Source organism: Palaemon carinicauda, chromosome 7, assembly GCF_036898095.1.
Source record: "Palaemon carinicauda isolate YSFRI2023 chromosome 7, ASM3689809v2, whole genome shotgun sequence".
In the NCBI taxonomy this organism is placed as follows: Eukaryota; Metazoa; Arthropoda; class Malacostraca; order Decapoda; family Palaemonidae; genus Palaemon; species Palaemon carinicauda.
The window spans coordinates 28,039,057-28,065,444 of NC_090731.1; the positions used below are offsets into that span (position 1 = coordinate 28,039,057).

The 26,388-nt window shown below is 43.2% G+C and overlaps 1 long non-coding RNA gene and 1 pseudogene across 2 annotated transcripts in view; both read right to left on the minus strand.

The window, feature by feature from the left end:
* The window catches only part of LOC137643906 (uncharacterized), a 67,470-nt gene extending 46,664 nt beyond the window's left edge, over positions 1-20,806 (minus strand). For both annotated transcript variants that reach the window (XR_011045091.1, XR_011045090.1), the window contains exons 1-2: positions 20,626-20,806; positions 17,937-18,408 (exon numbers count right to left, since the gene is read on the minus strand). This is a non-coding gene — a long non-coding RNA (uncharacterized lncRNA). The remainder of the gene's footprint in view (positions 1-17,936; positions 18,409-20,625) is intronic.
* Positions 12,396-12,514, minus strand: LOC137644730 (5S ribosomal RNA; annotated as a pseudogene).
* Positions 20,807-26,388: the final 5,582 nt, after the last annotated feature.

Sequence of the window (26,388 nt, forward strand, 5' to 3'; positions counted from 1 at the left end):
GCTAACTAGCGAGAGGGTAGTCAACCCTCGTTAAAAATCTAATGGCTCGTCATTCAGCTACGCCGAAAGTAATACCCTATGTAAATGGCGTGGTTTGTATTTCGGTTACGGAACAAACTTGACTATTACTACTAAAGACATTATCCCAAAGACCCTTAGAAATTATTACCATGGCCTTTCCAAATGACAGTTCAGTTTAGGACTGAATGGACAACACAATTCAAGTTAGACTAAATAGTGCCCTTAGAAATGTGAGCTCTTACTCTAATTATACAACAATTCCTATATAAATAAAAAATAATGTACTGTATAGGCTAATCCATTTGTTAATGGTTGGAGATTGGCTAATGCTCAAAACCTGAATAACTGACAGGGGACCTGTTAAGCAATTGGTAATACAGTGAACCCTCGTTTATCGCGGTAGATAGGTTCCAGACCCGACCGCGATAGGTGAAAATCCGCGAAGTAGTGAAACCATATTTACCTATTTATTTAACATGTATATTCAGACTTTTAAAACCTTCCCTTGTACGTAGTACTGTTAACAAACTACCCTTTAATGTACAGAACACTTAATGCATGTACTACAGTACCCTAAACTAAAACAGGCACAAATATTAAAGGCGATTTTATATCATGCGTTTCTTAAACACGCCAAAAAGCACGATTAAAAATGGCAACCAATGTTTTGTTTACGTTTCTCTGATCATAATGAAAAAACAAACGCATTTAGTGTACACATCTGTGTACTGTATAGGTTAGTTTTTGCATCGATTATATTGATTATACAGTATGTTGATTTTGTTATTAACAATGTTTTACTTAATTTTTCTTAGGACTTCCAAATGAAATGTTTTTCTTTATGACGCCGCCTGAAACGACGGCGTCATAAAGTACGCTCAGTAAACAAAGAAGGCATTTAATGCGCATGATGAAAGTGATAAATAATGATATTTACAGTAAAAGCTTTTAGAAAATATGTTATTACAAATATTATTTACCGTATCTATATAAAATCATACAGTACATACTGTACGTAGCAAAGCAGGAAAACAATTTACGAGAGAGGGAGAGAGAGAGAGAGAGAGAGAGAGAGAGAGAGAGAGAGAGAGAGAGAGAGAGAGAGAGAGAGAGAGAGAGATTGATTTACGTACGTAAATGTAAATCTTAAACAAAAAAAATATGATAGGTTACAACATGTATACTCTTCAGACATTTAAAACCTTCCCTTTAACTTAATGCATACAGTACTAAACTAAAACAGGCACAAATATTAAAATGTTAGATTATTAAAGTAAAAAATAAAGATTGTTACTGTACTCACCATGAAAGAAGTTCAAGAAAAACTTGAATGATGATGGCGATGAATTTGCGGCACAGTAGAAATGATGATGATGAAGCTGATGATGTCTTCTACTGTGCAGCCAATGATAGTATTTTACGTCTCTTCAGACGGAGGTGTCTTTTCCTGGGACACCTCTTCAACTTCTTCCTGGGAAACTTCTTCAATTTCTTCCGAAGGCGTACTAGCAGGAGGAACTGGCTCTTTTTTGCGAGGCTGGAAGAACATTGCGATCGGAAGTTGCTACCGCTGCTTCTTTTTTCGCTCGAAAAGCATCCTGTAGGGAGTCATGTGTTCATCGATCTTGTTGCAGAATTGCATAGACCGAACCATATCCTCGTCCCACTCTTGCGACATTTCTTTCACCTCCTTCGCAAGGTTGCAGAGCTTGGCAAGCCGTTCTAATGTTAAGCCCGTTTCTTCGACAATTTCTTGGATCTCTTCCTGTGTTTCACTGTCTTCTTCACTGGCCGATTTCGTCAGGTCTTCGAGGTCTGCAGCCGCGTAACTTCTACCGTCTTTTAACATATCGAGAAGCGTCACCTTCTCAGCAATCGTCATCATCCTTCGGTGGCGTTTAGGCTCACTACCAGCCTTAGTAGAAGCAGAACGCTTGGGAGGCATTGTACAGTAGGGTTTAACAGAAAGTTCAACAAAAAGTTCAACTTAAAACAGTCACGCACAGCACAGATTAAAGTTCACAATAACTTAACAACGTCTACACAGCGATACGGCGGGAGAGAAAGTGACCGCGAATACGTAGATGCTGGAAGTTGGAGATGCGGGCAAAACACCAATCACAAGCTAGATAACAAAACTTGGGTTCTGATTCGTCATCTATCAGCGCTTGAACCAATCACAACCCGTCTTATATGCTACGTAGGTTACCAATTCAAAGTACAAGATACCCAACGTATACTGTACAGTAATAATAAAAATAATAATAATAATAATGATAATAATAATAATAACAATAATAATTTTAATAACAACAACAACAATATGATATTTTGATTATAAAATAAATTTTTGAATATACTTACCCGGTGAATATATAATAGCTGACGTCTCCGACGGCTCGACAGAATCCAAAAACTCGCGAGCGATCGCCATGAAGGTAGCGGGTGTGCCCACCAGCGCCGACTATCGGCCAGATACCGCATATACATGTAAACAGCTCCAGTTCTTCTCATCCCGCTGGGTCTCTATCGGGGAGGAAGGGGGGGGCCTTTAATTTATATATTCACCGGGTAAGTATATTCAAAAATTTATTTTATAATCAAAATATTTCTAAATATTAAACTTAGCCGGTGAATATATAATAGCTGATTCACACCCATGGTGGTGGGTAGAGACCAGTATTAATACAGTTTACGGCGTATATGCTTAGAGTTTTTGACAGTTATATCATAACAAAACCCAAATAAATATAGGTACCTGGTAAGGAAGCTGACTCTAACGATTACTCTGCCTTGTTAGTCCGCTTTCCTCACGAAGCCCAGCCATCCTCTTAGGATGCTGAAAGACTCCCAGGAGCTGAAGTATCCAGGGCGACAACCCATACAACAGGACCTCATCAAAACCCTTAATCTGGGCGCTCTCAAGAAATGACATTTGACCACCCGCCAAATCAAAAAGGATGCGAAAGGCTTCTTAGCCTTCCGTACAACCCAATTAAAAACATTTCAAGAGAAGATTAAAAGGATATTGGAATTAAGGGAATGTAGTGGTAGAACCCTTACCCACTACTGCACTCGCTGCAACGAATGGACCCAGTGTGTAGCAGTCCTCATAAAGAGTCTGGACATCTTTTAAGTAAAATGACGCGAATACCGACTTGCTTCTCCAAAAGGCCGCGTCCATAATACTTCGCAGAGATCTGTTTTACTTAAAGGCCACGGAAGTTGCTATAGCTCTTACTTCGTGCGTCTTAACCTTAAGCAAGCAACGATCTTTTTCACTCAAGTGAGAATGAGCCTCTCGGATTAAAAATCTAATAAAATATGACAAAGCATTCTTTGACATAGGCAATGAAGGCTTCTTAACTGAGCACCACAAGGCCTCAGATCCACCTCGTAAGGATTTAGTCCGAGCTAAATAAAACTTCAGAGCTCTAACTGGACACAGCACTCTTTCAAGCTCGTTGCCTACGATCTCTGACAGGAAAGGTATATCAAATGACTTAGGCCAAGGACGAGAAGGCAGTTCATTTTTGGCCAAGAAAACCAAGCTGAAGTGAACATGTGGCTTTATCTGTAGAAAAGCCGATGTTCCTACTGAAGGCATGGATCTCACTGACCCTTTTAGCCGAAGCCAAGCACACTAAGAAAAGCGTCTTGAGGGTGAGATCCTTCAGGGAGGCTGAATGTAATGGCTCAAACCTGTCGGACATTAGGAACCTTAGGACCACGTCTAAGTTCCATCCAGGAGTTGCCATACGACGCTCCTTAGAGGTCTCGAAGGACTTAAGGAGATCTTGGAGATCTTTATTATTGGACAGATCTAAGCCTCTATGTCTGAACACAGACGCCAACATGCTCCTGTAGCCCTTAATAGTGGGCGCTGAGAGGGAGCGAACATTTCTCAGATGTAGGAGAAAGTCTGCAATTTGGGCTACAGAGGTACTGGAAGAGGAAATGGATGATGACTTGTACCAGTCTCTAAAGACTTCCCACTTCGACTGGTAGACCTTGATGGTAGATGCTCTCCTAGCTCTCGCAATCGCTCTGGCTGCCTCCTTCGAAAATCCTCGAGCTCTTGAGAGTCTTTCGATAGTCTGAAGGCAGTCAGACGAAGCGCGGGGAGGCTTTGATGAAGACTCCTTACGTGGGGCTGCCGTAAGAGATCCATCCTTAAAGGTAGACTCCTTGGAACGTCTACCAGCCATTGAAGTACCTCTGTGAACCACTCTCTCGCGGGCCAGAGTGGAGCAACCAATGTTAACCTGGTCCCTTCGTGAGAGGTGAACTTCTGCAGCACCTTGTCTAGGATCTTGAAAGGTGGAAAGGCATAAACGTCCAGGTGAGACCAGTCCAGCAGGAAAGCGTCTATGTGGGCTGCCTCTGGATCTGGAACTGGAAAGCAGTAAGTCGAGAGCCTCTTTGTCAGAGAGAGTCGCAAAAAGATCTATGGTGGGTTGACCCCATGTCATCCATAGACATTCATTTCCTTGCACAAATCTCGCCTAAGGAGAGATGTTACTGCCTTAAATGGAGTTCCTTCTGATCCGTGGATCAAAGACCCGAGCCTTCCAGACTGTCCAGTGGAGCTCCCTAACCCAAATCCGATGCATCTGAAAACAACACATGGTTTGGGTTCTTGATCGCAAGAGAAAGACCTTCTCGAAGTCTGATGTTGCTGTCCCACCAAGTCAGACATGTCTAGACTGAGTTGGAGATTGGGAAAGAGATATTCACTAAGCCCTTCTCCTTGTTCCAATGTTTTAGGTGAAATTGGAAAGGGCATAGGTTGAGTCTCCCCAGAGAGATAAACTACTCCAGCGATGAAAGAGTTCCCACGAGGCTAGTTCAAACTCTTACAGAGCAACTGTTTTTCTCTTGCAATTGAAGGACTTTTAACAGAGCTTGTTCCATTCTTGCGGGAGACGAAAAGGGCCGAAAAATCAGACACTGTATCTCCGTTCCCAAAAAAAAGAATAGTCTGGGATGGGGTACTGTAAGTTACGACTTCTCTACGTTCACTATGAGACCTAGCTCCTTGGTTAGGTCTAATGTCCATTAGAGGCTCTCCAGACAGCGATATAATGACGACGCCCTGATTAGCCAGTCGTCACAATAAAGGGAGGCTCTGAATCCTCAAAAAATGTAGAAAGCTTGCTACATTTTGCAAGGGCCTTGTAAAAACAAGAGGAGCAGGAATGAGGTCGGAGTACAGTGCTCGACAGTGGTACATTACTTTCCCGTCCACAAACCTCAGATGTAGTTGAAAGTTTGGATGAATCGGGATGTGGAAGTATGCATCCTGAAGGTCGAGAGAGACCATCCAGTCGCCTTCCCTTAATGCTGTCAAGACAGCTTGGTAGTCTTCATCGTGAAGTTTGTCTTGACAATGAACACATTGAGTGCACTTACATCTTAAGTACTCCTGCAGTGAACGTAGCTGCCAGATCATTGGAGCCATCCCTGATAGTCTTGTTCCTGCAGAGAACGTGGCTGTCAGATCATTGGAGCCATCCCTGATAGCCTTGTTCATGCATGACATAATTGTACAGCAAAACTTCAAACGCTCGAAAAACTCCTAACAGGAGATGGTCTAGCTCTGAAGCCGACCATAAAATCTTGGAGCGTCTCATGGCCAGGCTCCGGGGAGAGTCTATGAGGCTTGAGAAGTCTCTCTGGGCAGAGGCAGGAACTCCCAAGCCGAGAACTTCTCCCGTGTCATACCAGACGCTCGCTCTATAAGCCAGTTTAAAAGGAGGGAAAGCAAAGGCTGTCTCCCCCAAACTCCTCCTGGTGATCAACCAGTCGCCTAGCAAACGTAAAGCTCTCTTAGAAGAGCGAGAGAGCACTAGCTTAGAAAAAAACGGCTTCGAAGTAGCTAGGCCTAGTGTAAACTCTGACGTTTAGGCGAACGAGGAGCAGCAGTTACAAAATGGTCCGGACAAAGATCCTTAAAAATCAGCATGATTTATTTAAAGTCCATAGAGGGCTGAGCAGCTTTAGGCTCCTCTCCGTCTGACAAAGTCCCCAAGGGAATATCAGTAGGAGGGGGATCAGCAAGTTCCTCATCTGAAGGAACCTCGTCCGACAATTGCCGAGTCTCATGAAAAGGAGAGACCTGCCGCGGTGGCAATGCTTGACAGGCAAAGTCCACACGTAAAGGAGCAGCAGTAGCAGTCAAGGAAGCGACGTCATGTCGCTGCTGAAAGGACTGACCAGTAACAACAACAGGAGTTGATGGACGCTCGACGTCAAGTCGAGACTGCCTTGACTGCCTAGACTGAGCAGTCAAAACAACCCTTGACTGCGGTGCTTGACGCTCAACGTCAAAACAAGGCAACTGAGCTGGTTGGCGAACGTCCTGAACGTCAACACGAGACTGCGGCAGTGGCTGAACGTCAACACGAGGCTGCGGCAGCGGCTGAAAGTTAACACGGGACTGCAGCGAGTGAGGATCCAAGTCACGTGACTGACGTGACAAACCACCGACATCACGTTTCATAACGTCAAAAGGACGAGTAAATGCTCGTTTGGGCGGCTGACGGCCAGAGTCTCGTTTAGCGTAACGGCGACTCGAAAGCGAAGGTTCATCGTGAACCTGCTCAACGTCATACTTCTCCATAAGGGAGGCAAGCTTAGTCTGCATGTCCTGCAGGACAACCCATTTAGGATCAACGGGAGTCGGAACGGGCCGAGACGACGGTAACGTCTGTGTTGGCAAAACATTGCCTTTACCGCGACCCTCGGACCCCGTGTTACGCTTGCGTTTAATAGGCGAACCGTCTTCCGACGACTGCAAAGGGTCAGAGCTGTCCCCATGGCTACAGCCAGGACGCTGGACCTGTCCTGAAGGGACTGACTTCCGCTTTAAGGGTCTAGAAACTTTGCTCCAAGGTTTCTTTTGCGAGAAGCCTTCGGATGACGAGGAGAAAACAGCCTCGCTCGTCTTATGGTAGGGGCGATCTTGTGAGACACGCCCGATACCATAGAGGGAACGTCTGTTCGTTGGTTAAAGCCTCTCGTCCCCATAAGTCCTACGACATTACTTCTCCCTGGAGCATGGGAGCCTGAAAGAGGTCTCGGACTAGGTGAACGACAAGCACGAACAGACGAACCCTCGGTTGCAACACTAAAAAACACTTTGCGCAATTATCACTTTATCACTACGATTTTCTGTTTTTGCACTTACTTCACTGATATCATATTTTTCAATAATTCCACATTAGGCATGAATAAAACTGATTTCTACCTGAAGCACGCAATTCTCCCTTACATCAAAAGGTTATAATTGCGAAATGAGTCGTATAATGTAAGCACATTAGTACAAGCAAAAATCAGTAAACATATATATCGAATAAAACGGAAATATATAAAGTTAAAAAGGATCAGTGACTGGGGAGGAGACTAAACACTAGTTCATTAAAGACTACGTTTTCAATCTCTCACCGTACAGTGCCTTGGGACGAGAATAAAAACTGAAAACGTTTTATCCTTTCTCCCCGTACAGAGACTTGGGACGAGAGTAAAAAACTGAATCGAGAACAACGTTACTCGCTCCCAAACTCCTTACTTGGGACGAGAATAAAGATCGGATCGTTCTCTCTTCCTCTCTCTCTCTCCGTCTCTCTCTCTTGATTTCACACAGAAGAGAAATGCCCACTCACCCTTCGTCAATAAACAGGTTATTTGACCAAAGGAAAAAACTGAAAGGACTAAGAAATTGAAAATTAACAAGTTCCTTTAAATTAGTATTTAAAACACTTCAGTTTTAAAGAAGAATGAACAAAACGTCAAAATCGATTTACTCTTTCTGCAAAGTGAAACCGTGATTCTCTTTCTCTATCGTAACGATAGAGCGCAAACTGCGTAGCATAAATAAACCAAACGTTAGTTCATCTTTGAAACAGCACGAAGACTATTCAAAGAAAATCTTTCATAAAATATCTACTAAAAAATATTCATTTCATAACTCTTACAGAGCAAATGATTTAAACTTAACGAAAATAAAAGTTGAATGGGCTCAACGTTGTTTAACTTCGGTTTCCAAGTTAGGACCGCCTACTCTCGGACTAGGGGAGGAATAGGTAAGGCCGCATATAAACAAAACAAAATTTATCTTGATGTTTAGTATAAATGGAAAGCTAATCAAAGAGGCCTAATAAAGGCGGGTGAGATATAAAATATATAGAGGAAAATCTATAATTAACAACAACAATTTATAACGTGATAAGATAATTGCTAAAAGCCTAAAACACACTTCCGTACACTAAGGGAAGGGTCGACCATCTTTACTCTAAGGAAAAAACCAGAGATAAAAGAGCAAGGGCAAAACACTTTTACTCTCCTTTCAAACGCATTTCTTTTGAGGATAGTATTGAATAATCCAACACGGCGAAAGCAATAAAACCAAAACCAAGTACTGTACTTCACCAATTCGGTAGAAAACTCGAGGTCATAATAGCGAGTGGAATCGACTTGTCGATGAAACCGACAGAGAAGAACTGGAGCTGTTTACATGTATATGCGGTATCTGGCCGATAGTCGGCGCTGGTGGGCACACCCGCTACCTTCATGGCGATCGCTCGCGAGTTTTTGGATTCTGTCGAGCCGTCGGAGACGTCAGCTATTATATATTCACCGGCTAAGTTTAATATTTAAAAAATAATAATAACAATAATAATAATACAGCTTTACGTACGCTATTTTACGCTTGTTTTGTTGTAGGATGTCTCTCTCTCTCTCTCTCTCTCTCTCTCTCGTACGCTTATTCGAGATGTGATTCTTGCAACAAAGAATATTATTGGATGCAGTACTACGTACGTATACATACAAAAGATTCATGGAAGAGAAGCACATCCATTACATTTGTAGTACAGTAGTAGCCATCAGCAGCCTTACACCATTCTAATATGGTATGACTGCATCTGATTTGCATTTCATGTTCGATTTAATTTTACTACGTACTGTATACAGTACTGAATTATCGTATGATCACATTCTCTTTTCGTGTTTTATTTCTTTCTGTGCTGAATTATATGTCATATGTAATGCAATGAACAATCAGTAAGAGCAGATATTAATAATTACAGTATTAATGGAATTACAGGTAACGAAATATCGTATTTGGGGTCTTCAGATATCGCGATATTTTCGAAATTTCCGGAAAATCAGCGATATGTATATATATATGGGTTATGAAAAAAACCCGCGAAGTGGTGAATCCGCGATGGTCGAACCGCAAAGTAGCGAGGGCTCACTGTACTGTATGCTATGTACAGTTATTGCTTTGTATAAATCATTAAATCACTCTCAAGAGATCAAAGCCATTCATATTTGTAGCCAAACCTCTTTAGTATCATCTATTTTAGGTGGATGGATGTATGGAAATTGGACCACATGAACCTGTCATGGAAGCAGGGAGACTTTTGTAAACAGGTGCAACTGGGAGTAAATCTTGCAGTTGCACTGTGAAATGACAAATTCGAAGATAATTTGTATTTTTCCTAACCATACAAACCTTAGCTATTTACATTGGGTTTACCTTTTAGCGTAGCTGAAATGGCGGGCCATTAGAATTTAACGAGGGTGTATTACCCCCGCGCTACTTAGCGGGGGGGGGGGGGGTAGGGGAGTGGTAGCTAGCCACCCCTCCCCCCCTCACACACCGGTGAACTACTTCACTTAGAGGTAGGACTTGTCTTGGGGGACAGGGCTGGCGGGCAAATATGTGTAAATAGCTAAGGTTTGTATGGTTAGGAAAAATACAAATTATCTCCAAATTTGTCATTTGTTCCTTAACCGAAATACAAACCATACTATTTACATTGGGTGAATTACCCCTTAGGAAGGGTGGAAAGTCCCCAGCCATACTGGCTTTGGCTTTACCCGGGGACTCAGAATCCGAGTGAGTCGCACTCGAGAAAAGGAGTCCCTGCACCTCACACGTTCCTTGCTCCGCAAGGAACCGTGTGGCCTACATAAGCTTGTGTGTGAAGGAAGAAGTGTGACCCGTCCTGGGCAGTTGACCTGGAGTTCCAGAAGGAACTCTGGGTTAGGACGTTCCCAATACCACCTTGTCAGGGTATGGGGGACGCGACAGTATTGACTCAATACTCGGAACACAAGGAAGCATGGTTTACCTGCAGAGGTTCGAGGTCAGCTATGCAGAGACCAGAATGCTGCTTCCCAGTAGAGGGGATGATGAAGAAAGAAGTAAGGGCCAGACATACTTCTTTCGTTCATGCAGACTAAAACCTGATAACAATGCCCTCAACCTTCTGCTACCTGTCCAAAAAGGAGCCTGAGGTTAGACCAGCTGTTGTGTAGCCACCACAGAGCGATAGAACCGTATCGAAACTCCTGTGGGTCACGCCCTGCAGGAAGCGGGCTGCGAAGGTCATTAGACGCTTCCAAACTCCAGCTTGTAGCACCTGCGTAATAGAGTAGTATTACTCGAAGGCGAGGGACGTTGCGATGTATCCAACATCGTGCTGTAGGGCGACGTGACGGGGGAGGGTCTGGATTCAGGTCGAGATGAATGTCCTTGAGTCCGAGCTGAAGAGGTATACTGGTGACTCTTCCCCGTGTCCTTTTTGTGCTCCCAAACCGGCTCCACGTGAGGACAAACTGCAGCTGTTCCCAAAGCTAACCTCTCGATTCCTTTACTGGCAAGAAGGAGAAGGTTTTGGGACATCAGATACAGAATGGTGACTCGAAATCTAGAAGGAATTGGACTGAAGGGCCGGGTCCCCAAGATTCTGAGTCTAGCCAACAACTCAGGAGCAAACCTGAATGTTGCCTTCCCCCATTCCTCAGAAAGGGCGGAGCCGTACGAGACTAAAAAGATTGCTTACACACTGGCCGCGGCCAGAGTGAGCAGGAGACCCAAGACGGAATACGATCAGAGGCCTGACGTAAAGGGTCTTGAGAAGATCTCTTAAAGGACTAAAAAGACCGAGCCATGTTCCATGGTGGAGGTCTCACTCCGACTAGGGCAGGGACGTTCGCAGCTTCGCATGAGCGAGGAAAGGTCCAGCGGGAAGGAAAAAGTTATTCCTTTAAGCCTGAAGGTCAGGAAAAGGCTGAGCGCCAGGCTACAATGCCGAGAGCGGAAAGGAGTTTCCTCCTGCCGCAAAGCAATAAGTTCGTTATTGCTGGAGAAGAGACCTCAAGGGAAGATGTATATCTCCCACGACACCAACCACAGAAGACTCTTCACTTCGCATGGAAGACCCCTGCGGATGACTATAGCAGAAGACGCGACCTCCGCCCTGCGACTGTAGCGGGTTATCTCTTCTTGAGGAGGCGGCGTAGTGTCTCCAGGCATGAAGCCGAAGCGACGCCCCGGTTCGCGAAAGATGTTGCAGTGTGGTTGTTAGAGTAGCCTGTGCCGTGGGAGAAGCTCTCCCGGGAGTTCCGTCAGGGGAAGCAGAGGGTACGGAAACCGTTCTGCGTAAAGTCCCAGTGGAGCTCTCAGGGCCATAGAAAGGTTGACAGACAACCTGGTCTTGTTGAGACCCATTCTCAACAGACAGCCAAGGAGGGAAGACGCAGGCGTCGATGTTGTCCCACCATCACCGGAATGCATCTTGCCAGAGTCTCGGGGTCTGAGACTGGGGGGAAGAACAGCGGAAGCTTGAGGTTCCAAGCTGTCGCGATCAGGTCCCCCAGGCCAGGACTTGCTGGTTACTCAAGGCCAAAGACCCCTAGGTACACTCTCTCTACGAGGCTCTGCTCGGATAGTCGGAGAGAACATTCCTCTGCTCGGAATGCGCGAGCCGATGGTGGTATTGAGAGGATCTCAAATCATCTCAGTATCACTACTGCAAGATGCGAAGATATGAAAATGCGTCCCCTGCTGGTTAGAACACGCCAGTACCATGAAGTCGTCGCGCATGGAGCGACTCGGCAGGATCTGTAGGATCTGTAGAGGGGCCAGACTACGGCCCCTAAGCCTGCCTGAATGATGGAGCGGTATCCTTCAGGTCCTGACCATAGGCCTGGACCGGAACATGCCCCCCCCCCTTTTCTTTGATGAGTCAGAGAACCGCATAAAAAATGTGGGGAAAGGACGAGGATATCCACTCCCATCAAGAGGTTCCATAGGTTAACACCCATTGCAGGTCTAATCGTTCCGCTGGTCCCAAAGGGGCCAGAAAGTCCGGTTAATCGTTGCTTTGAAACCACCGGAACTTGGGCCGCCCCACAGGGAACTTATCCTGAGGCGACCATTCGGAACTTTTAGACGGGTCAATGAGGAAAAGAGACCTAAGAAACGTTCCAAGGTAGGGCTGAAAGCTCTGCCTGACTGAAAACAGGGACTGCGAGTCTCCTCAGCTTTGCCACAGTCAACTGAAGGGAAGGCTCGGAGGAGGCGACAACAGAATCTGGCGTCCCGAGGCGGTAACCCATCCAAGTACCGACCAGAACCGACGTTGCTTAACCTCGCTGGACGGACGAGAAGCGGGGTATCCAACGTGGTATGGCTGTTGACTCAAAATCCTGGCTAGATACTCCAGATGTTGAGGCCGAAGAAGAGAAGGCTCCCAGCAAATTACCATGAAACCCCACTCATGGTAAGGATCCGGAAGCTTGTCCCGGCGTTGAAGAAGGTCGAACCCGAGCTTACCGGAGTTGACCAGACCTCCAAAAGGTGAAGGAGCGGAAGCCTGCTCCTGAGCGGCCATGAGAAAAGCAGGGAGAGTTCTCTGGGGAAAAACCTGCGATGCCACGGCGGCCTGTAGTCTAGGCTGAATTCCAAGAGCTTCCTGGAAGATGGATGGAATGGAAACTGAAAATACCCGTCCTTCCGATCCAGGGCCTAAGGAGTCCTGTCGCCTCGTTACCAGTCTGATCGATTCCGCTGTTCCATGCTGGACGAAGTTTGTTCGACAAACTTGATCAGAGTTGAGAGGTCGGCTACGGACTCTCGTCTCAGAAACTTTCCTACGAGAAAGGATCGACTGAAGAAGCCGGGGGTGAAGCCGTCGATGATCCTATGGAGAACCTTCTCCAAAGGCATGGACCATTCTGCCCAAACGGGCAAACTCTTGCCGACCCTATGGCATAGAGGTTCAGAGAACACTGAATTCGCTGACAGAGACGGCAGGCGCGATATCCTTGGCTAATCACGGAGATCGTGCAGGAATCGGCATCGGGAAGCTGTTATCCGGATGAGTAACCTTCGGCATCCTCCCGTGAAACCTGCAAGGGGGGGGGTAGCCAATCCTAGAGTTCATGAACTCAGCCGCTCCCTCTAGGATCATGCCCCCCCACCCACCCCCCCCCCCCCCCCCGGAGAGCCTCACGTGCTACCTGTTCCTGACAGGAGGGGACTGCTATAACACACCTTGTCTCAGTTGTCGCAGCCGGTCCAAAAACTTAGGCCAACGAGGCAGAAAGAAAGAGGCGCTGGAGGCCTGCAGGGTCTGGAAGAAAGCGCCTTGGAGGAGTGAAAACGGGAGTCGACTTCCTCCGCACAATCGCTGTCTATGTCTCTGTCCTTGGGCACAAACAAGCTCTTCCCAAGGATGGAAGGGTGTCTGAGGTTGTCGACATCCACGGATGAGACACCCGAAAGGAAGCCCTCGGTCATTGCGTCCAGATGTCCAACATCGAACTTGCCCGCAAGTTCGAAACTTGGCGACGAAACGCCAAGGTGCTTGAGCCCGAGAGTAGGAAAGTACCCATGATCATCCTGTAGCTTCCTTGAACAAAACCTCAGGTCGCAACCGAGGAGGGAAAAGACCTGGAAAGCTCCTTTCACGAGATGGAGAAGAGGAATGGGAAAACCAGTCACCCCTTGGCCGAAGGAGAAATCTCGAACGGAAAGATCCCTGGCAAAACCCTTCCCGGGAATGACGGGGAAGGGCTAACCCAGGTTCTGGAAAGAAGAATGTTGCTCAGACTTCCCTGAAGATTCTTCATGCTCTTGCATGTGCCATGCTCTGCGTTTACTAGGTGAGGCCGTGTTCTGGAAATACGCTCCAGAAGACTCGCCAGGCTGGCCATGCTGCGAAACCCCAACGGGAATCGCGGTCGCAATCGCCCTGGCGCTCGCGCGAAGGTAAATCAATGGTTCGCGCGTGGCCGAACGTGGAAGCGCCCATGCGCGGGCACGCAGGAACGCAAACGAAAGTGCGTGAAGGAGCGCAGAAGGAGGGCGAGCGTGGTAGGAAGAGCGAGAGCTGGTGATCGGCGAGCGATGACCCGTAGGCGAGCAATGGATACTGCAGGAATCAAGCCGACGTTCGCGCGATGAAACACCGTAGGTTCACGCGATGAAACACCGTCGGTTCGCGCGACGGAACACCGTCGGACCGCGCGACGGAACACCGTCGGACCGCGCGACGGAACACCGTCGAACCGCGCGACGGAACACCGTAGGTCCGCGCGACGGAACACCGTAGGTCCGCGCGACGGAACACCGTAGGTCCGCGCGACGGAACACCGTCCGTCCGCGCGACGGAACACCGTCCGTCCGCGCGACGGAACACCGTCCGTCCGCGCGACGGAACACCGTCCGTCCGCGCAACGGAACACCGTCCGTCCGCGCGACGGAACACCGTCCGTCCGCGCGATGGAAATCCGATGGTTCGCGCGGGCGAACATTGGAGAGCATGTGCGCGGTCGCGCATGAGCGTAGGCGCGCGGGCACGTGGACGCGCAGGCGGTCGGGAGACCGATGACGCATAGGCGGGCGATGGCGCGTTGACGAGCGATGGCGCATTCTGGCGAGCGATAGCCCGTAGGCAAGTGAGGGCGCGTTGGCAAGCGATGGCGCGTCGGCAAGCTATGGCGCGACGGCGAGTGGTGGTGCGTTAACAAAACGCTAGCGCGCAGGTGAAGAATCGCGCGGGCGCGTAGGCGATTGCCAACGCGAGAGAGACTAGTGATGGTTAGCGCGCAGGTGAATCAGGAAGGTGAGCGCCAAGGCAAGCTGTTAATCAAGCGATCCTAGACGGTCAGAAAAACCGTTGGCGCCCATTGATGCGTGGCAGAAAAGGGCGCGCAGATGTGCGCTGGCGAGAAGAAAGCTGGAGCACAGAAGGACAGAAGTAAAGGTGAGCGCTGGCGAGCAGGAGGAAGATCTACGGCAAGACTCAGCTACCGGAGATCGTGATCCACAGCAGGCGAGCGCTAGATCGCTACTGATGGTGTCCAGGGAAACTGACACGCGTGGCAGATCGATGACGATCGTTGACGCGTAGGAGATCGCTGACGAGCAGGCGAACGTTGACGCGTCTATGGTCGCTGGCGAGCTGGAGATCGCTGGCGAGCAGAAGGCAACGCGTGGAAGCCTGTGCATAGAAGAAGAGTCCTTGTCCAAGACCTGAACCGAAGTTCTAGATCGCGAGGGCGAACGTGGGCGCACAGGGCGCGTAACAGGAACCAACAGGAACAGCAGAGATGATCATCATGAGAGCGCTGGCGAACAGGAGAGCGCTGGCGAACAGGAGAGCGCTAGCGATCAGGAAAGCGCTGATGAGCAGGAGCGCGCCTGTGCGCTAACACTGCAGGAGAGCGCACAGATAACACTGAGCAGGAGAGAACACAGCAGAAGGGCACGCAGGGGATCCCTGACGCGCAAGGGAAGAACCCCCGTGGGAGGCAACCCTTTGCCCCGAAGGGATCGTTGTTCGTCGGGAGACTGAAGTCCGTCGGAAGATCGTTGTCTGTCCATCGGGAGACCGATGTTCGTCAGAAGACCGTTGTCCGTAGGAAGACCGTTGTCTGTCGGGAAGACCGTTGTCCGTCGGGAAGACCGTTGTCCGTCGGGAAGACCGTTGCCCGTCGGAAGACGAGGTCAGACTGCTGTCCATCTGCACCAGGGGTGAAGATCAAGGAGTTGTAGGCTGTATACGGAGATTCAAAAAGGCGCCTCTTAGCACCCTTATAGGGAGAAGGGAGGCCCTTACGACGTAGCGGACGGTGAGCCTTACGGCGAAGGAGGCCAACAGCAACAACAGCAGAAGAGTCCTCCGAAGAGGAATCTCTATGAGTGTACTCTCTCGCGAACGAAAGAGAAACACTTCGCAGAAGAGACGGGTCAACCAGTGACCTAAAAAGAGCAATCCTCCGAAGAGGGGCTCCTGCAGTCGCCCAGCCTCTTGAGCATAACTGCAGGTGCGACCGCTCAGCACCAAGAGCATAGTCGCACGAAAAAAAGGGCAAGAGAAGAACCCCCCAAAGGGGAAAAACTCAAGCCTGGACAGGAAAAAAAAATTCCCTCGGAAGGAAAGTTACCCACCCAAGGAGGCAAGCCTCCTGAGAGTTCCAAAATGAACTGGAGAGCTGTCAGTCGTCACGGGAGTACTTCCAGAAGAAGGAGAACACGCCCCTGACGAAGATCTATAGGGGAGGCAGCAACAGCCGAAACCCCAAGCCTCAACAAGACAGCTCACTCCGTAGTCACATTACAGAAACGAACTAGATCGGTAACTGTAAAAAAATAAAACAAAATCATTAGTTAACATTCATTCCCCCGGGAAGGCTCCGAAGAGGAATCCCGAGGGAATAGAACACAAGAATTACACATCAGGCACGTGCCCTCACAACCACTTACACTCACGGAAGGAGAGCTGTAACCAACACAGAATTATAACAATTATAATTATGTAACTATGTAATTATGTAATTTAAAAAATGAATGAACACTAAAGAAAGAACGAAAACCCCGAAAAGAATCGTTCTACAAAACTGAAAAATCAACAAATACAATTAGATTCATAAACTAATTGAGACAAAACGTACGGCGTAGCAACCCCCCCCACTCGGGAAGGAAGCTACAAAAGGCGTGGTAACGTAGTAAAAGGGTGAACGACCTCAAAGAGAGAGAGAGAGAGAGAAAGACCGAAGTCAAACTCGATCGCGACCCATAAAATTACACCATGGTGGCCTAACTGCCGAGGGCTCCACAGAGATATCGTACACTACACACACAAGCACAAACTCTGAAAATGAAACTTACTGATTTCTATACTCAAATATATACATAAACATGAGAAAATGTTTACATATATATTGAGTAAAAGAAAAGTAAGTGATTAAGTAAAGACAAAACAAACAATGGCTGCCAAGCGAGGACAAAGACAGAGACGTCTGTCCATGTCCGAGCCAAAAGTGAAAGTGAGCATTCACCGGTGTGTAAGGGGGGGGGAGGGGTAGCTAGCTACCACTCCCCTACCCACCCGCTAACTAGCGCGGGGCTAATACACCCTCGTTAAATTCTAATGGCTCGCCATTTCAGCTACGCTAAAAGGTAAACCCAATGTAAATAGCGTGGTTTGTATTTCGGTTACGGAACAAGTAGCAGTTAAGAGGCTGGACATAAAGATGTTAGAAATGTAGTGGGACTTGAGGATCAGACTTCTAGATTGAATTGTAGCCTCTAGACACATGTTAAGACAGCTATCCAGTAGGTTTGGTACATTCAGATAAGTCTGGTATACCTTACGACATTTAACATATGTTCCAAGTGAGCTTTTTTTCCAACTAAAAGGTAATTTTTCCTAAAATCTTTTCATCACGACTGAAGGACAAATACATTATGAGGCAATGAAGCCTAAAACAATACCTATCAATCTGACTTCACAATTTTATGAAACATCGCAATCCTATATGGGATCCTATTGCTTTTGTAAGGTATCTAATTTGGAATACTTAAAGTACTAAGATATTCAAGATGGAAGTATGAACAAATGCAATACAGTAAACTATAGGGTAAACAACAATATAATTCTCTCTCCCTGTTGCTCGCTCGTTACCAACTGCCTAACTAATAATACCAAAAATTGGGCAAAAATAGACCATATCAATACTATGAAAGTGAACAATAAAAGCACATTTACAATAAGAGTGTTTCTCCTTTATATGTGAGTATGGCAAGGTACCCAACAAACTGATTTCAAACTCACCAATGCAAGAGCCTTAAGTAGATGTTCCTTCACCCAATAACTGTAAGCTTTATCATTTAGATAAGGCAGTTCGAAGTAGAAAAACCGCCTATTTCCTTATTTCTAGATGTACAGTATCCCTCTCTTCATTTCTTCTTTCTAATAGTGGAAGAAGGAGCCAAAGACTGTGCGATACAGGCTTCCGATATAAGGTTTTCTCCTGTGAAGTGTCTTATCTGACTTTACAAACGCTGAAAATGATGAAGGGAGCTGGAATATGAGCTATGAAGGTCCCTGATGAGAAGGACTGAGGTTCCAACTAAGAATTCATTGGCTGCTAAGAGGCTGGATGGCAATGGCCTCAGACCCTGTAGGATGGTACTCCTAAGGAAGTAAAAGAACTCACAATGGCAATATGACAGCTGACCTTTCCCACCACTGCTAAGATTAGGATGGTCAACATAGCCTACTCGATGGCGTTTTCAACGTCTGCCTGAGGAACAGAAAAAAAAAAAAACTTTACTTTGTGAATAATAAACACGAGCCACACTACATTGGACTGTACATGTAATTCATAATCATACATAGAAAAAAAATCTTATCAAGGAAGGAAAATTATAAAATCAAGGAATAAGGGAAATGTTTGACTTTCATAAAAATAATTACAGCACTGTATTATATATCATTTGCCAACAAGTAACCTCAAACCCAATTCTCATAAGAAATACAGTATTGGGTTTAACGTACAATAAATCTGAAATATAAGATAAAAACAATCATATAATTTGTTTAAATTGCTACAAGTAACATGCTCTCAACCAGAATCTCAGTTCAATAAATGATAATAAACACGTACAGTATTATACAACAATAAACAATTTCTAGACACTGCTAAACCAGTCAGATCTATTCTTGAATACTGTAATGTACTGTACTGTACATAAAGAATAAAACTTGAAGTAGGCCTATAAAAAATTGTAAAAGCTGAAGATTAAAATGGGATAATAGCAAACGGAAACAATTCAAAGTACCCTAAGGGAAGTAAACTAGACCAATGAATAAATAGACCATTAGTATTGCGCTGCCTACTTGCATTAAGCACGATATGCTGCTCCAAGATGGAACTGTTCTTGAAATTTACCATCCTCAATCTAACCTACGTTAGTAAATCTGTCCTTACACTAACAAGGAGATATTCAATAATATTTTGTTTCCAATTTGAGGTAATTTCAAGTATATCCTATGTGTAGGCCTATGCAAAGATAGGATAAATTCATGTTATCACAGAGGGCATCTTACCGCGACTTTATGAGTCAAGGAAAACTTTCCTGTGACCACTGGCCTCAAATCAATTGACCCTATTTTAATTAGTTCTTTCAATGAAAATACGGCAAAGCCTGAGAAATATATTCTTTGCTCAAGCTTTCTCCTGTTAAGTGATGAGACATCAAGTTATCCTGATATACATGGACAGTTTGGGCTACAAAATATTTCAGTATAATTCTTCTTATTGGACCTAATACTATACAATGGTGATCTATCCTAAAATATAGTTTTGCCATCTAGAAATCTATTTGTAAATGTAAATATACCAAGACAATGACAGCAAGTGCCACATACATCAGGAAGGTTTCATTATGAAAAGCTCTCACCTACGCTAACAACATGAGAACGCAGAAGGTAAAGTTTTACTGTATTGCGGAATCTCATTTTGAACAGAAAATATATGTTTTCCTGTAGTAAATAACGTGATTTGAATGAATTTGACCTTCACTTCAACCGCAAACAAACAGAATAACTAATTCAACTAACTTTAAGTAGCCGAACTGGTTGCTGTTATTACAGATGAAATGAAGGTGAAAACCGGTTAAATCACGTTATTTTCTACAGGAAGACATATTTTCTGTTAAAATGTTTCAATACAATGTCTTTTGTTATATATATATTCTGTTAAAATGTCTAAATATAATGACGTGTTCAAATTCCATGTCACTTCACTCACGTACGTACTGTGAACGCTAATATTAGCAATGTTACGCAACGTTACCAACGTTGCGATGGCATTGCTAACGTTACCAATGCTACGATAATATTAGCATGTGTATTTTGAAGCATTTTTCCGAACGAACGAGAGCGACTACAAGCGAATCGCAGAATAACAAAAAGTAAAAGAAAAACACTGCTAATGATAGCATGTTACGCTGACATTGCTACTCTTAGATTGCGGAGCTCAAAATTTCCATATTTTTTCATCGGTTTATCCAAGAAGGTAATATATAGGGAAGAAAGGGCTTGTTTTACCATTATATACCATTTCCCTAGTATGTTTTTCCCACCCAAAACCCCGAGTTCCCACTGGGGTCCCACATTATCGTTGGATATAAATATATATATTTCTGAAACTATTCATTTTCCACGGGATGGAGTGTCAATTTACGGAGCGGAATTTTTTCTTTAGAAAAAAATTGTTTTTTCCCTAGGTTACATTGCCCTGTAATACAGTAAAATAATACCACGCAAAATTCATGATAACTGAAATGGCACAATTATAAACACACATAAATAAATGACACCACTTAATCAAAATACAAATTAAATCTATTTTCGGTTCTGGTGAACAAAAAGCCTTAGCAGGAAAGTTAATTATCAACTACAAAAAAACATCCGCTAGGATATAGCCAAACAATAGGATAAAGTTCAGAATACTGACGGACAGAATTGAGGGAATAACGACGAGGGGTGGTCTGGTCAGGGCAAACTAGGCCTAAAGCCCTTCCATGAATCTATATCTTTACCAGTGCAGTCAACCTTCAAATTGGTACCTTAACCTTGGACAATATGTCCTTAACCTTGGACAATATGTCCTTAACCTTAGGCTGATAGCCTCTTAGGCTATGGTACAAGTGTCAAATAAAGCCAACGATGTCTAACCAGGCCTGCCGGATTCACCACACCAGGCAACTCCACAACACTGATTCAAGAATCAGTGTTTCAGTGAGTCGGCAACATCAAGCGCTGAACGCCACTGAGCCTCCTAGTCCAAGGCTGCCGGATTCTCCACACTAGGCAACTCCACGCTCAGCGTCAGCGGTGTCGCTGATTAGTCCTAGTTTCACCTCTCTAAGTCTCACAGTATTTTATCTACAGAAATTGCAAAAAGATACTCACATGAAAAAGAATAGATTTTTCTTGAGCTGACGAATCAATTCGTCAAAAGGCAACTGTTGTGCGGCAATTGCAATAACTTCCCTCAACACTGATTCAAGAATCAGTCTTTCAGTGAGTCGGCAACATCAAACGCTGAACTCTACTGAGCCTCCTAGTCCCATAGCATCCACACTTTCATAGACTTTAAAATTATTGTAATTTTTATATAGAAATCACGGGGAAAATAAATAATAAAACACTCGTAATAATTATTTATTACTTTTTATTACATTTTAATCGACATACATCATCTCTTTACAAAGTGTGGAATTTATTAATACTCGGATTCCACATTCCACACTTGATCAAGATGTGGAGCAGATTAGCCGTATCGATGACGTAAATTCCACGTTTCGGCAGCCCTGTGTCTAACGAATATGTAAATAATATAGTAATAAGATGACCATATAATTCAGAATACTGGAAATGCCTATTATACCGTAACTAAAAGTCAATTAAAATCACAAAAACACAATATGTGGTAACATCCAATGCCTTAAATATATTATCATCATGAAAAAGTAAGATTAAGAACACAATATAACTTACTATTGGTTATATACCGAAAATAGGTGGCCACTTGCTTACCAAGAGCAGTAGAGTAGAGAGTAGAGCACTAATTCATAGAGAACGGGAAATTGCAGGGAGAGTAATTTTCGTATTATTTTAAAGAAAATGGCTAGGATAGACATCGATAATTCAGCCATTGATTTTCAATGCTTAAATTCTGTGTTTTGACTTATCTAAACTGCACAAGTATATAACATAAGCTATATATAATATAACCAGATTATAATTCTATCGTTTATTAAATATCTAAACCCTCAGGTCCATGAAAGAACACCGTTGTTTTTAGATCTTTAATGTACGACTAAATACTCTATTTTGCTGTATACCATCTAAAAATATTCCATATATTATAAAATATAGACAATTTTCTAAATAAAAGCCAAACTGGTGCAAAAGACCTTTTTATACTAAGACTAATATATATAACAAAATATTAGCTATATCTTGGCTAGATTTAGCAAAAACTTTCAATAACAACTATTTCTGAAGTAATAATGAGTTTTAATATCCAGAGTTTGCAACACTGTAATAAATAAAACATTGAATATAGCGACATTACTCCTTTCTGAAGATGAGCATGTGCTGTATAAACAAAATTATCGCTTGTATAAATTAATATATATATATATATATATATATATATATATATATATATATATATATATATATATATATATATATATATATATACACACACACACATATATATATATATATATATATATATATATATATATATATATATATATATATATATATATATATATATTTATATCTATATATATATATATATATATATATATATATATATATATATATATATATATATATATTTATATATATATATATATATATATATATATATATATATATATATATATATATAAAACAGTGCTTAACGTTGCTACGTACAATGTAAGAACCCTCTCTGAAGAGATACACCTGAGTAGCCTGGAAACAGAGATTATGAACATCAATTGGGATATTATCGGAATCTCCGAGATGAGAAGACCAGGTGAGAAAATCCAAATGCTTAAAAGCGGACAGTTACTTTACAACAGTGGCAAGGAAAGCAAACAAAATGGTGTTGGATTTCTCATAAGCAAAAACTTACACAGCAACATTGAGAAGTTCACAGCCACATCAGACAGAGTTGCTAGTGTCACTCTTAGAATTTCAAAGCGGTACAGACTAACTATCATACAGGTATATGCTCCCACATCATTGTCATCCCAAGAGGAACTGGATAACTTTTATGGTGACCTATATACCACTCTGAATAACAACAAAGCCCATTACAACATCATAATGGGGGATTTCAATGCTAAAATTGAAAAAGGGAATGAGGATTGCGTTGGCAAATTCGGATATGGGGATAGAAATGAAAGGGGAGATGACTTGATAAATTTTGCTGTAGCACATAACTTCAAGATCATGAACACATTCTTTCAAAAGAGTGAAAACAAGAGATGGACCTGGCGAAGCCCAAACCATGAAACACGTAATGAAATAGACTACATACTGGTATACAAACATAATATAGTTAAAAATGTTGATGTCCTGAACCAAGTCAATGTAGGCAGTGATCACAGGATGATAAGATGCAAAGTCCAAATCAACACCAAACAAGAAAGGCAAAAACTATTCTTCGTAAGACCAGAACATATCAAAGTACCTGAAGCTCTCAAATCTACATTTCAGATAGAGTTAAAAAAACCGCTACGAGATTCTTGAAAATTTAGAAGATCAAAACAGTAATGAAACTGATCTTGAAAACTTGAATAATAACATCATTATCCCCCTGAAAGAAGTAGCAAGGAAGTTCCAGGACACAAAACCCTCTGACAACAGCAAATTCTCGGAAGACACAAAGAACCTCATGAAAAAAACGGAGAAATCTCAAGCCCCCATCAACAGTGCAGGAGAAAATTGAAGCAGCAGAACTAAACAAAACTATACAGAAAAAAACAACGAGAAGACCTTCGCAATAGAACGACAAAAATAATTGAAGATGTCATCAAACAAGGCAGAGGGTTTAAAACAGCAAAAAGAAAACTCGGCCAAGGGAAGCTGCAATTCACTGGTGTGCTAGAAGAAGACGGATCCCTTACAACCAACCGTGATGGAATAGCTAAGCGAGCAAGAGAGTACTACCAAAAGCTTTACTCCTCAGAAAGACCTCGTTACCATCTTCGTGAAAGAGCAAATCAACACCCATCTCATCACTTTCCAGAGATCACAGCAGGCGAGGTGCGACTAGCTGTCAAGCAAATGAAGAAGGGGAAAGCACCGGGACCAGATAACATCAAGTTAGACCTAATAGCAGATGCTGATGAGCCAATCCAGGTCAGACTGGCGCGACTATTCAATGAATGTCTGAAGAAGAGCAAAACGCCAGAAGAGTGCAATAAAGCTATCCTCATTCTACTCTACAAAAAAGGCGACCCCTGGGACATGAACAACCAACGGCCAATCAGCCTCCTTAATGTTATTTATAAAATTTTCACTAAAGTTATTATCAACCGAATTGTAGGAAAGCTTGATGAAAATCAGCCAAGGGAACAAGCGGGCTTTAGAAGAGGCTACTCCACAATTGACCATCTACAAACAGTAAACCAAATTATTGAGAAAATAAATGAATATAAGATACCACTAGTAGTAGCACTTGTAGATTACACCAAAGCTTTTGACTCGATTGAAACTGAGGAGGTCATGTCAGCGCTGGAAGAACAGGGAATTGACTCAGTTTACATTAATGTACTCTGTCACATCTATGACCATGCAACATCATTTATTCGCCTCCACAAGGACTCTGAACCATTCCAACTCAAGAGAGGTGTCAGACAAGGGGACACTAGCTCACCCAAACTGTTTACTGCCTGCCTGGAGAGAGCTTTTCAACAACTCAACTGGCAAGAAAAAGGAATAAAAATAGATGGAGAATATCTAAGTCACCTAAGATTTGCTGATGACATCATTATCATTGCTCACACTAAAGAAGAGCTTCAACATATGCTCACCGAGCTAAATGAAGCAAGCAAATCAATTGGCCTCCACATGAACTTCCAAAAGACCAAAGTCATGAGCAATAAATATACTGAAAATGCAGATGACATACTTGAAATTGAAAACCAACAAATTGAAGAAGTGGACCACTACATCTACCTAGGACAACGAATCTCTCTACATGACGCCTGTAAAGAGAGCGAAATGAAAAGAAGAATAAACCTCGGTTGGCAAGCGTTTGGAAGAGCCAGTACAGTGTTAAAAAATAAGAAGATTCCTATCATCTTAAAAAGGAAAGTCTATGATCAGTGTATCCTCCCCACTGTCACCTATGGGGCCGAAACTTGGAATCTAACAAAAAAGCTTTCCCTTAAATTACGAACAATGCAGAGGGCACATGAGAGAATTATGCTAAATCTAACATGGAAGGATAAAAAACAGCTAAATGGATACGTCAAAAAACTAAAGTAATGGATATCCTTGAAACCATTAGCAAGCTCAAATGGAACTGGGCGGGGCACATTGCCAGGATGACAGGCAACCGATGGACATCACGAACAACCTTCTCGACACCCTGAGGATACACAAGAAACCGAGGAAGACAAAAAACCCGCTGGCGAGATGACTTAGACCAACATAAGCAACAGTGGTACAGAATAGCTTGCAATAGAAATCTGTGGAGGAACCTGGGGAAGGCCTACATCCAACAAAGGACTTTTGAAGGCTGAAATGATGATGATGATGATATATATATATATATATATATATATATATATATATATATATATATATATATATATATATATACATACATGCATATATATAAACATATATATATATATATATATATATATATATATATATATATATAATATAAATAAATCATGAAATGATTAGTGAATTTTTGAAGTCATGCTTAGGGAAGACTTCGAGCTAGTAATAAGTTCACTATTACTGCTATATAATACAGTAGTAACAATAGAACTTACCACGATATTTCCTCATTATGTTAATTATATCAATAGCTATAATTACTGATAAGAAGGACGTTAGAAACAAATTTATACTTAAATAATGAGGTTAAGATATGATACCGTATTTTTCATAATTTTGAAATTTCTTTGCAGCATCTGATCTTTGAAATCTAATTATGTCTAACAAGAAATTTGAAGCTTCATATGTCTTACTAGACACACATGATACAGGAATGGTAGAGAGAAATGAGTACATGATAAAGAGTATGAAGGCGAGTTACGATTCCAGATAAATAACAATACTTACCAGGGATAGTCTATGGTAGGCATTTAATTAATAAAGTATAACGGGTGACAAAGAGACTGATAATAAAAAATCGGTGTAGCCTAAATTTACATACAGAAGAGACTGTCTGGATTAAGTGTTTATTATTTAACAATGGAGTGAGAAGTTTAAAAGTAAATAGAAATTATAATAGGAACGCACAGACAATGAAAAGGGGGTTCACAATATATTCTACAGAATATTAATGTGAGTGTGAGGAATACATGAAAATGAAAATAGGTTGTTCAAAACAATTAAAGGATTTATGATAGAAACAAAGTGTGTAAGGAAGATTGTAAATATGCAAGTGGCTGGTTTAGTGTGGAAGGGGATATGGGAAAAGGGTATATTATATCTTTATGGATGTTCAACATCTATGGATGGAGTGATA